The 13330-nt window shown below is 49.2% G+C and overlaps 1 protein-coding gene across 1 annotated transcript in view; it reads right to left on the reverse strand.

Annotated features, from left to right (window-relative positions):
* CACNA1D (calcium voltage-gated channel subunit alpha1 D) overlaps positions 1-13330 on the reverse strand; it is a 321901-nt gene that overhangs the window by 90890 nt on the left and 217681 nt on the right. The gene's annotated exons all lie outside the window — the stretch shown is intronic.

The following is a 13330-nucleotide window of genomic DNA, read 5'->3' on the forward strand; positions in this document are numbered from 1 at the left end:
TCCGTGATCTGCTGAGGAAGCCCACAAAGTCCCCCGACAGGAAGAGATCCTGTCCATCCAACTTCCCAAGAAAAGAAGCCTGGGGACCAAACTGAATCCTGCCACTGTGTCTGGCGCCAGCTTATTCTTCTGATTTCCAGATTAGCGCTGAGAGGCCATCAAGACATCTCAGTTACAGCTACATCTTTTCTTGTCCCAACAAGAAGCACTCTAGAAAATCTGTGAACAAACCTAATACTTCACAAACAAATTCTTATTTTAAATATACTGAAGGAGAGGAAGTATTCTAGAGGGAGGAGTGCATGAAGGTACCAAGCATAAAATCTCTTTAAAAATTTAAGAATTTGACTCATTTTCCGTTAATCTATCGGATGTTCTTCTGCCTAGCTTGTGAAGCCAAGATGCAGAAGGTGCCGACCAAAGACACCAGCACTAGAGCACCAAGAAGTAGTCTTATGGGGAGAAGAAGGTTTTCTCCCAGCCAGCGACCAGAAGGCAAAGCTGCCTGTGGTCCCAGTGCTACCAGGGTCTCTGGGCACATCTCCCTCCCCCATAGCAGGATCATGAGCAGAAGTAGAAGAAATGTTGAAATGCACCTGCTAGTGTCAGGAGGCCCTGGGACCCACCCAGAGCCACCATCTGGCACACGGGTGTTTTTTCTCCTCCACTTGATTCAACCCTAGAAACATCACGGACGTGTGCTGGAGACCAGGCAGCAAAGGAGATGCAGGACGCAGAGAGGGACTGGGCGCTGCACCTGCCCTGGAGGGCCCATGGGAGAGGTAGTCCCCTGGTGGACTTCAATCTACTGTGACAAGAGCTACCGCAGGGGTCTGAGCAAGTGCGGTAATGACTAATTCTGCTCTGGGGTTACAAGAAGTGGTCAAAGGTTGAAACACAGGAGAATCACCCGAACCCATGCACTTCTATTCCTTGATGCGTAACTTTGAACTGCAGTGACCTTATGGTTTTTATAGACCTAACGGTGCCAACAGGAAAGCCTTTCCCCCTGCAAGCTCTGCCCATATGGTTCCTCTTAGGAAGGACGCCTTGGTTTCATCTGTAAAACCCGGCAGTGGTGCCTGGAGTGCTGTGGGGCGGAGTCTGAGACCAGTTCAGGCATGCAGGGCGAAGGTGCGGGACCAGCGAGCTCTGTCTGTACAGTGCACGCCTGCGGACCTTGCTCAGGGGAGAGACAGGGTGTGAATGGCAAGGATGGACACAGACCTGACTTGAAGGGCCCAGAGAGCCGAGAAACATCTTTTCTGAGGCACCGAAGAAGACCCCTTCCCTTCTGTGAGCACCCAGGGAACTGAGCCTGCTTGCGAGGGGTGGGGCTCAATAGCTACCTCCAGGCACATTTAGGCAAAGGTTTCAAAAGTGAAGACAAAATGATCATTACAGAACCATATAATACATCTGGTATTCTCACAGAATAACCTTTTTCTTCCTTAATTAAGTCGAAAGAAACCAGCTACAAACTTTGACTCACTCTTTCACCATTCCATGCAAAAAACAGACAAAAACACCGCCCGCCCGCAAAAAAAAAAAAAAAAAAAAAAAAAAAGCCCACAATCCAATCACAGGAAAACCTTTAACAAAAAGCTCCATCAAGAGATAGAAACACACAGACACAGGAGGCTGCTCATGCAATTCACTTCTCCACGACTGTTCCATGCTCTGACTTCAGCAGAAAGACTGAAAAATCGTGAGTCAGCCAAGTTCATTGTTAGAGGTTCCTCCTATAGGGTCACCCTTATCTTCAGGAACAGCAAAAAGAAAATCATGGTGGGAGGCCCTTACAAATATGAGCATGAGTCGTCTATGTGGAATGTTTTTCTTGGTGCTTTGTGCCACCACTAAGAGGACAGAAGTTGAGAGCAGCATGGGGCGGGGGTGGGGTGGGTGGGTGAGGGCCCTCGGCCTCAGTTCAGTCCTGGCTCTGCCCTGGGCAGTCCCACCTCTCTTCAGGCTTCAGTGTCCTGCCTGTAAAGTGGGGACACTATCTCTAGACTCCTGAGGGTCACTTCCATCTCTAACAGTTTACCACTTCATGGTTCTAATATTAACCACTATTAATCATACTGTAACTTCAGTCACTATTTCTGAAAGGGCAAACTTCTTCCGAACGGGCTAAAGCTTTGTGGCTTTTTACTCTCTGGGGCCATGTCCCATGATGACATCAACAGAGTTGCTGCATTTCATTCCTAAAGCTTGTTTCTCAAATGATCTGATCCAAACAGATAAATTACACCACCCTGCCTATGGGAAGCGGGGCGGGGGGGGGGGAAGGACATCATTTTGCATTTCTGGCTCTATGCCAACTACTAGTGAATGAAATGTACAAGCTGCTCCCTGGACTAAGGGTGGGTGTGGGGAGATAAGAAGTAAGACTGAACTCCCCAAGCAGAAACTGAGGCTGCACTGGTGGAGAGAATCCTCCTGCTCGCCAAGCGGGCTCCATCCTTCAGGTGGGATGGGACAGTGGTTAAGGCGGGCTCTCAGGTTGGCCAGGTCTAAGTTTAACCCCACACTTGTGACCGAACATCTCCAAGGCTTCATTTTCTCATCCGTAAACTGGGGAGTACTTAACCTCATAGGGCTGTTGGCAGAACTATAAGAGGTGAGATACAGAGTGGGTCTGCAGTGTCAGGCCATCAGTGAGGCCCATAAGTGATGAATCCATCATCTCAGAAAAGCTTTCCTGGAGCTCCCTGGAAGCAAGGCGACACTCCCTAGATGGTCCAAATCCAGTGTCACTTCGCCCTGCCCACTTCTACTACTGCACAGAGGATCCTCTTTTGAACAGCCTTCTGCACTTCTGAACCAGCCTCGGCCAACACCCCTGGTTTGTATCTTTTCTGTCTTAAACTGAGTTATTTCTAATTTAGCCTGTTGTATGGAAAGCAACTTTTCTGGCATCACTGTTTGACACCTACAGAGCCATAGGTCCCTAATAAATAAATCTGTTCTAGGGCTTCCCTGGTGGCGCAGCGGTTGAGAGTCCACCTGCCGATGCAGGGGACACGGGTTCGTGCCCCGGTCTGGGAAGATCCCACATGCCGCGGAGCGGCTGGGCCCGTCAGCCATGGCCGCTGAGCCTGCGCGTCCGGAGCCTGTGCTCCGCAACGGGAGAGGCCACAACAGTGAGAGGCCTGCGTACCGCAAAAAAAAAAAAAAATAAATAAATAAATAAATAAATAAATAAATAAATCTGTTCCAGAATCACGTCCCTAGGGCTCAGGAGGAGGAGAAGAAGGGCCAGGTGGGGGAAAGGAGCAGTGACCACGCTAGAACGTCGTGACCTCATCTGGTCCTGGAAATGGATCTGGATCCAGTCCCTCCCCACAAGCCGAGGAGCCAGGCTCTGGCCGGGGCCCTGGCACCCTTCCCGTCCACTCCAGCCTCTCCCTGCAGCCAAAGGAGTGTTTCCTTTTCCAGACGTATTGAAGACACAGGGCCCAGTGGGCATAACCAAGGAGCTTGTTTGTACATTAAAACATTTCACCCTTCACTTGCACCAGGCATTCATTTTTTTAATGTTCATAAATTGATATGGATTTCACTTCACTTAGCCCCAGTAGGATCCCATCTACATTTAAAAAAATCAAGACAGGAGAATCACAGACTGTTAGAACTGGAAGGGGCTTCTGAGAGGACATGAACAAACGCTGTGATTTCACAGATGAGAGAACTGACCCACTTGCCTTGGGACACGCAGCTCAGACGTGTGAGGAGAAAGCTCTCCTGAGTCCCTGCCACTGTGCCACACCACCCGTGTGGCTTTGGTACATCCTTAAATATACTGGTGTATGTTTCAGTATTGGTACATGTTGGTATGTGTATGGGTATATACTTAAAACTCCATAAATCAAAAAGTTCCAAAAACCAAGCAAGCCTGTTACCCACCAGCCTTGGTGTCTGGTCCTAATTAGCCAGACCACTTCCAGGAGATCAGCCCAGCAAATGTGGGGAGTTCAAAAATCCAGGTGGGATGGGGACTACTGGGACTTCATAAAAATGCAAACAGAAAGAATTATAAAAGCCCAAGTAAGTAAACCCAAGGACGAATTATCAGAACATGTGCCTTTCTCCCTAAATAGCTGCCGCAGCATCAGAACTGCCCCATTCAGGGTCACCTCTCTGCCCCCTTGAGCAGGGATTCAGCATTCACTGCTGACGAGTGGCTAGGCCTAATTAGGGCTGCAACAGAGAGACCCCCTCAGACCTACAGGCACCAGACCCTCCTGCAGAAGAAGCCGGGGCCATCTGCATGCAGAGAGGTTATTAGTCCTTTTCCTTTACACGTTTCAGGAAAATTTAGAGCTTTGTTGAGGAAGTTTTCATTTTTAAAATATGAATTTGAAAACACTTTTCAATGACTCCAGCTGAAACCAGGCACTAGAACAAGCCTGTTGCCTGTGACAGGATGCTGACTTGCCCTGCAATCTGCCTGCGGAAAATCTAGGGTAGCTCAGGGCCTATGCTTTGTAGTTGATTTCAGGTACTGGGATCTCTGGGGAGAGCTCCAGGGCAGACCCTCAGGCTTCGAGTGTGTGCGCCTGAGAAGGGGTCCAGAGTTGCTGCTGTCGGCGAGGGGATGGTGCCAGCCAGCCAGGAGCCCAGCACACCCTGGACTGCAAGTGAGAGTTGCCAGGGCCACCCAGGCAGCCTGGGCTCGGCCCCCGCTAGGAGCACTCTCTGTGGATAGCGGGTCACACTATTTCTCTTTAGGATCTAATTGTAGGGCCTGGACGCTATCATGGGTAATGCCACACAAAATAAACCGGGGAAACACGCTGTTTCTCAGGCTAGCACAACACCATCTCCACCAACGTGTAAACATTCCTCTATCTACCTTCTCTCTGAAGGACGACGTTAATTCTCCACTGTATCTGCCTGGCTTGTGAATTCAGAGGGAAATCAACACACAAATACACGCACGCACACGTGCATGGGTACGCGCACCCAGGGGTCTGAATGAGCCTCTGTGTGGGTCCAAATAGGCAGCCCCCAAATTATGTTCACCACTAACAGGCACAGCAACATCTCAGACTAACTTCCTTCAGTGATGGAGGCTACTGAGCCCAAAGCCTCTAGGACAGATGTCAGAGAAGCTTGGTCTCTGTCATCGGTGGTACGGGGACAAGTCCCCTTTCCTCTCAGGGCTTAGTTACCGAATCTATAAATGAGCTGTTGGGCAACTGCACCTCTAAGACCAATTTACCTGTAACCTGACAGAACTGCTGTAAAGGGGAAATACCCACAGGCTGTTTTTTACTCCCAGCACCAAGGGGGTTTCCCTTGCATTCCCCCACAGCCCGGCAAGGAAAGCAAGACACGAGCAGTACTGGGAAGCTGCTGCCCACCCCTCAGGAGGGTGGCCAGGAGGCCAGCAGTTGGCCCATGAGAACTGGGTCCAAGTCACCTCCTGGCAGAGTGCCCTGGAGAGTGGGGCAGCAGAGGAGGGAGCAGACCCCGAGAGACCTCTGCCAGCCACGGGGCCAGGAACCACGGGGACCCTTGCCAAGTGAGCCTGGAGCGCGCCAGCCTCCTCTTGGGACAGTCTCGCTCACACGTGTCCTGGGCCTCTAGGACCCTCGCTCCCCTGTTCTCCACGGGACAGGCTTTCTTGCACTCTCACGGGTCTCTTCCAGCGCTTTCCTCCACGCCCCAGCAGCCTAAAGCTTCTCACTCTTTCCTTTCAAAGGCGGGGGTGGTGGTGAGGTTAGACAACTGAGCAGTGGCAGGGTCATGGCTGCCTTCCTTGGGGACAGGGGCTCCAAAGCCAAGATCTTGTGTTTTTATCTTATTTTCATGACAAGCACGAGCAGTGCCATGACATCCCCTGGAGGAATTTGCCTGTGCTTGCTAGTGGTGACACGCTCAGCCGTCACAGGGTAACGGAGTCTTGTTGCTGTAAAGAAGCCAGACTCGTGTTGGAGAATGTGGGTCAAGGCCAGACCAAGGTTTCTGTGTCTAAAGCAAGAATCATGCCCTGATCAGTAACTATTTCTGTATGACCAGTGACATGGGGAGCACAGCATCCCGACAAGGGCCTCAACCCCACTAGCACCACCAGTAATGTCAGGGGCCTTCTTTAGGGTTCCTAGGTAGCTCAGTAAATAAAAGACCCCCCGACCCCAACAAAATACAGAAAGTTTCCTGAAAACATAAGGCTGCTTCCTCTTCCTGCAGATCTCAAGGCTCACCCAGAAGCCTCAAGAATCCTTGAAAAGCCACGAGGCCCAAGCCCCCGCTAAGGAGGGTGGGCACCTATGTGCCCAAGGAGGGGTCTCTGCTCCCCTAGGACGGGAACCACTCATCTGCTCGTGACAACCCACCGGAGCTTGTAGGCGTCAGTCTTTGAAAACGTATTTCTCATGGCCATCACAATATTTCCTGCTTAGCTGAGGCCCACGTTAATTCTCCACTGTATCTGCCTGGCTTGTGAATTCAGAGGGAAATCAACACACAAATACACGCATGCTCTCAGAGTGACGAAGGGCTCATATCTCATACTCGGTGTCCCTTTCCACTTTCGGGCCTTCTGAAGAGAGTAGGAATCTAATACAACCTTCATTTGGACCATCCAGGACTTGCTCAAGTCCAGTTCCCATCACCGCTGCGCTCGGCATTCCCATGAATGGCTGAGACCACTCTTCAGCAAACAGGGCAACGTAAACCCTCTGCTCTCCTGGCGGCTGGCTTTGTGTCCCTAAGTCTGAATCTTCTCACACAGACTCCTCCAAAGTTGTCTGGCCAGGGCCGACCTCGGTGACACTAACCAGGTGTGCACAGGCAAAGCCTTGTGCTGCTGTGGGACCACAGGGGTGGTTCGGGCAGGCAGGGCAGGACACCAGTTGTTTGCATAACTGCCCTGCATGGGGATGGTCCTGATGCCAACCCCAGGGCTTCTGATGAGGGACTATGATAAGCATTAGTCTAGAGCACAGATAGATACTCAACTGTTTCCTACATAAGCCCTTTCCCCATTCCCACTTGTAAAAGCAAGGGCCCCCAAATCGTAGCATCCTAGAAGTCTGCTTTTAACTTCATTCTTGAAACTGACACTACTAGCTTTAGCCTGGTCCTGGGCAAACCAGCCAGAGATTGGAAGACCCAGAGGCCATGTGAAACATGTAACCTGGAAAAGAAAAAAATCAATCAAATAACATCATTGGAATTTCCAAACAGTTTAGATTAAAAACCATCATTTGGGGGAAAGTGTTTAAAAAGTCTGTCGTCCAGTCTAAGAATATTCGTGCGGAATTAAATAAATTTTCTGAGTTGGTTCAGCTGCTTCTTTAAAAGGTACAGTTCAAACAGAGGAAACTGCAATGCTATGTTGGCTAAGACACACATCTGGGGGAAAGACAAGAGGAAAACAACACGGCCAAGTTTCAAAGAAATCAAATGAAAACATAGGCATCTTACAAACACAGCACACAGCACATGCACCTCACACCATGCCCATGTGTAAGGAAAAGGCGCCAGAAGTCTGGGAAGAAGAGTCTCCCAAAGAGAAAGTTCAATCTCAGCATTTTACCGTGATCTTTAGCCCTGCGTTGGCGAAAGCAGCGAAACCTCCTTTTCTTCTTATCCTCTTTTAGTAAGTCGGCCAATGTGACCCCTTGGGTGGAACACAGGCAATTCCATTATGCTTCAGTAGAGAGCAGCAACAGCAATGCCAGCAGGCCCGAGGATGCCAGAGGTGGCCCCATCCACGGGCTCTGATACACAAACCCCAAAACTACCCTCCTTGCACGGAGAAACCTACAGTTCAGGATCTGATGGGGAGAGCGGACGTGCACCTTCTGTAGCTAGTATACAGAACGCCTGCCTGCAAAAACCTGTCCTAAATAAACAACCAACTAACCCTCTCTGGACAAAGGTTCCCAAGGTCTGGCTTCCCCTGTAGGAAAGGTGTTAGGGAGAGGGCACTTCAGCAGGAGTCTTGGGTGCTGACCGGCTCTGTGAGTCCAGCCAGCATCACTATATAAAGCAGGACACTAGGGGTTCAAGTGGTGGCCTCTGGACCTGGACAGACCAGGTCTAACCCCAGCCCTGCCACTTACTGGCTGAATGACTGTGGACGTGGTACCTGATGGTGTTCAACCTTAGTTTCTTCACTTGTAAGATGTTAATAACAGTTGGACCTGCACATCACAGAGTCGTTCTAAGAGGTGAATTGTAAATAGGGTGAAATATAGTGATACAAGCATTGGCGAGGCGTAGTCAACCATGACAACTCCCCTGTGGCCACTGGGTCACAAGAAAATGATTCTAGGGTCTCCAGCCCCATCCAGCTCTGTGATACAATGGCCACTCTGAAGCAGAGGCCACACGCCCCTGGGCAGTGCAAGGGCAGCGGAAGGAATGGCGGGTGGGCAAGGGCACGGGGGAAACTTGCACGCACGACTGGTGGGAATGGGAAGTGGTGCCACTCGGCATAACACGTACATTTCTGAAATGGGCCTCCTCTGGGACCCAGCAAAACCCTTTCTGGTAATCGCTCCCATGGGACGAAGGGCACCGGTGGTCACACAACTGCTGCGTTTGGGGGAATAAGTGGCGGCGAACATGCAGACTGTGGCAAAACCTTGGCTGGAATCCCAGCTCTGCCACTTAGCAGGCATGCGGCCCTGAGAGGCTGCTTACTCTCTTGTGCTTCGCCTTCCCCCTCTGTCAAGTTCTGGCCTCAGAGCTGTGTGAGGAATAACAGACTCACGTACCCACTGCCTTTAGAACAGTGTCTGGCACAAAGGAAGCATGTGATAGAGATTATCTGGTGCTATTTCATTCAACAAGTAACCACTGCGAGCTTGTACGTGTGACAAAGACTGTGCCAGGGGCCAGCCACCCTGTGCAGAATAGAAGCAGACCCCATTCCTGCCCCCACGGAGCTCCCAGTCTCGTGGCAGAGGAAGACAGCAACCAGACAATCACACAAACAAGCGTAAAACTGCAACTCTGACAACTGCTGTAGACTCCATGTGCTCTATAGATAATCCAGTCCATTGCAGATTTAAACTGGCCACTTATTGAAAATAGCCAAAATGTTGTTTAAAAAAACACAGGGAGACGTCTACGGCACACGGTTCAGTGAAAGAGGCAAGTTACAGGACCATCCGTGCTGGGCGATCTAACGGTGGGGACCAGTGAGCGTGCTGTCTGTGCAAATGCAGGTTCTCATGTGCACAGATGAGGCCGGAAAGAACAGGCCCCCATTGCCACACCTGCTTCCCTCTAAGAAGAGGGATGAGAGAATGGTCTTATTTTCTAAACTTTGATATTATATGAATTCCTTATAGTGGGCAAACATTGCTTATGTAATCCAAGTATATTAAAAACAAACACCACCCTGAGTCGGGACTCCACAAACCTGGCAGGAGTGCCCGCCTTCCTCATCATGGTGGGGCAACCATCCCCAAGTCCGTCTCTCACCAGCTCCTATGAGGCCAGCCCCGGGCAGACGACGGCTCCCAGTACCACCCAGGGGAGCGGGTGTCTCCCGTAACTCCAGCCCTGGGCCCTCTCCAGAGAGGGCAGGTGTCCTGGATGCATGTTTACCATATGCAGCTCTAACTGCTGCTGTTTGCTTTCCGGCTTTTACTTGAATGTTTTCCATTTTGAACTTGCGCCCTGAGGTGGTTTGACTGTGATGAAAGCAGTTTTATAAATCAAAATTTGAAGACACAACCTTTTAAACAGGACCAACAAATTCCCATGCTTTGTGCTTGCAAACAGCTATGGCATCTCTGGTTTTCTGCCCACCCCGCAAATCAAACACTGCAGTAAAAGGCATCGAGGTGGCATGTGCAGAAGGGAGGTGCCAGCTATGACAACCTTGTACACTGAGGGGGCAGCTTCCCAGTGCGAAGCGGGCAGGAACAGTGCTCACAGCCTCCAGGACAGCTGATCTGATGAAGTGAAGACAGAGGCTCTCCCCAGTGGTCAGAGTTGGAGTTTCAGGTATCCTCCCCTCTCTTTCTTTGGGCATCAAATACTCCCCCTTACAGGGATTATTGATCATTCATAGCTCCCACAGTAAAATGCCTTGCTTTTCTAGCCAGAATTTTAGAATGAGCTTCCTTGAAAAGGATTTCATTATTTTTAATGCTATTTTTTTTAAAAAAAACTAATCGCTGACAATGAGAAGTGTTTAAAATAGAATTTTAGGCTTTCAGGTTTTAATGGCCCCAGCAAAACTCCATTGTTAACTCAGAAACAGCTGCATACGTCTAAAAAAATCACTTTGAGATTTGGCAGAGTTTCTTAAGAAACTTGAAGCTCAGCAAAAAGTTAAATAAATTATCCTTGAAGATTTCCCAAACGCTGAGGAACTAACTTCCAAGGGAATCTTGTCCATTCAGTTAATTGTGTAACACCAGCTTTCTATCAGGAAATTTAGGAAAATGGCGTTGTACATAATCTGTGGACGCACAAAGCCAGAGGTACCTGTCACCGTAGCTACCAGATAGGCATAAAGGAAGGAATGTCTCTCCTTCTGTCTTCTTCCAAGTGTGATATTCAGCGTGCTGGCATTCAGGAGTCCCCAACCCTGGTGTCACACTGGAACCTCCAGGGAGCCATGCGTGGGTGCCATCACAGACCAGTCAATCAGTGTGGGGTGGGGCATGGCACCAGGATGCATCCTCACTCCCCAGGTGACTGTCACGTATTGGGTTGGCCAAAAAGTGCCTTTGGTTTTTAAGTAAAAATAAAAGACACATTTTTCATTTTCACCAAGAACTTTATTGAACAATGTATTCAGCCTTTTGTTCCACTACCTTCTGCCATTTTTCAGGCAACTTCATAATTCCATCTTCCCAAAACTCTTTATCTTTTTGAGCAAAGAACTGTTCCAGGTGTCTTTTAACAGTCTTCCAGGGAATTGAAATTTTTTCCATTAAGAGAATTTTGTAAAGACCTAAATGAACGGAAATCCGAAGGTGCAATGTCTGCTGAATACAGTGGGTGAATCAGAACTTCCCAGCCAAGCTGTAACAGTTTTTGCCTGGTCATCAAAGAAACATGCGGTCTTGCATTATCCTGATGGAAGATTATGCGTTTTCTGTTGATTAATTCTGGACGCTTTTCATCAAGTGCTGCTTTCAGTTGGTCTAATTCGGAGCAGTACTTGTTGGAATTAACCATTTGGTTTTCCAGAAGGAGCTCATAACAGAGGATTCCCTTCCAATCCCACCATATACACAACATCACCTTCTTTGGATGAAGACCGGCCTTTGGTGTGGTTGGTGGTGGTTCATTTCCCTTGCCCCACGATCTCTTCTGTTCCACATTATTGTACAGTATCCACTTTTCATCGCCCATCACAATTTGTTTTAAAAACAGAACGTTTTCATTACGTTTAAGTAGAGAATCTCATGTGGAAATACGGTCAAGAAGGTTTTTTTGGCTTATGTGGAACCCAAACATCAGAGCAATTAACATACCAAGCTGGTGCAAATGATTTTCAATGTTTGATTTGGATATTTTGAGTATGTTGGCTATCTCCAGCGTGGTATAACGTTGATTGTTCTCAATTAATGTCTCAATTTGATCACTACCAACTTCAACTTCATGGTCTACCTGACCGTGGAGCATCGTCCAGCAGGAAATCTCCAGCGTGAAACTTCACAAACCACTTTTGACACATTCGATCGGTCACAGCACCTTCTCCATACACTGCACAAATCTTTTTTTTTTGCATTTCGGTTGCATTTTTACCTTACTTGAAATAATAAAGCATAATATGCCGAAAATGTCGCTTTTCTCTTCCATCTTCAATATGAAAATGGCTACACAAAAATTCACCAATTTTGACGTCTCTTTTTAAGTGCACACTGATATGACGGCTGTCACATACGATCTAACAAAATTGTTTTGAATGAAGTTGAAGGCAACTAAGTGCTACCAGAGCCATCTTACAGAAACAAACAAACAAACCTTTTGGCCAACCCAATGCAGCCAGAGTTGGGTATCGCAGATGCAGACAGTAGATCAGAGAGAAAAGATGATGTGGGTGCATCTCCAAGCACCTGATTTGACATCTGTTCTCTGACACCAAGCATCACCAAACTAGAAATGGACTTCAAGGGCCAGAGGGCTGTGCTACCATATCTCAAAAGTGACCGAGTCGACAGGTTTGTTTTCCATCAATACTTGAGAACCTTATAGTTCTTCAACACGAAAGTACAGGGATGATCCGAAAAGGGGTCCTCACCCTGAGGTTGCGTAGAGAGCTAGTACTTCTCCAAAAAGAATTCTGTTTAGGTCAAGTTTCCTTGGAGTTTAACGACAACAGCAGCAGCAGCAAGTATTGTGACAGCTATGACGACTCTCACCAGTTATCGAACATTTAACCCTCATGACAACTCTGTGGGCAAATAGCTTTTGCCCCTTCCTGCAGGCAAGGAAACTGGGGCTCAGAGATGTTGGGTGATGTGCCTAATACTCCGGTCCAAATTCCAAGTCACCAAACTCGATTGCAGCCAACTCCAGAGAAGGGACATCAACGTGCCTCCTGGCCCCACCGCTGCCTTTGTTGGGCTTATGACACCTGCTGTTATTAATGGCTCCCAAGAGTCCCCTTTGTCTAGGCTGAGCCTCAGCCATCAGGGAGGCTTCTTCTCACACTGTCACTTAATTCCTCCATGTCTGGGAGGAAACTGTCCCAATGCATCCATGACCCAACTGAAAAGGACAGTGGATGGAGTTAGCATCCTGAGGCAGTGTGGACACAGTCAGGAGCCCGAAGGAGTGCCCCACCTGTTCTCCAGAGAGAATGCAGGGCAGGGCTGGGGTCGGGGGTGAGTCTCACACACTCGGGGAGGACAGTGGTGATGCCCACGCTTCACTGCCTGCCAACAGGTGACAGAGACCAGGCCTGGTGTGTGCAGGTGGTAAGTCAGCCACTGTTCGCTGGTGAGGAGGACCACGTGGGCTGAGGTGAGCCATTCTCCCCTGTGTTTCTGGCTGTGGCAAGGAGGAAACGGTTGGCAGCCACGGGAGGCCCCAGGGAAACCCTGGCAGCACTGCTCCTCCAGAAGGTCTGAGCTGCGGGGAATGTGCTCCTTGGGAGGAGGCTTGGGGTCTCTTCTCAAATCAGTTAAACCTCAACATGGTTCCCACAGCCTGGGATATACATCTTCATTTCCAACCGTCATCCGTCAAGGCTCTGGGACTCTGACAACTGGGAAAATACTGTAAGCCTCGCTCCACAGGACACCCCAGCACCTGGCAAAGGAGCCGATGAAAAGCCAGGGGACACTGGAAGGAGGTGCCATTCTGGACCAAGCACCGAGCTGGTCCTGCATGTTCACTT

The sequence above is a fragment of the Mesoplodon bidens genome, assembly GCF_964165515.1.
Source record: "Mesoplodon bidens genome assembly, chromosome: 10".
Lineage (NCBI taxonomy): Eukaryota > Metazoa > Chordata > Mammalia > Artiodactyla > Ziphiidae > Mesoplodon > Mesoplodon bidens.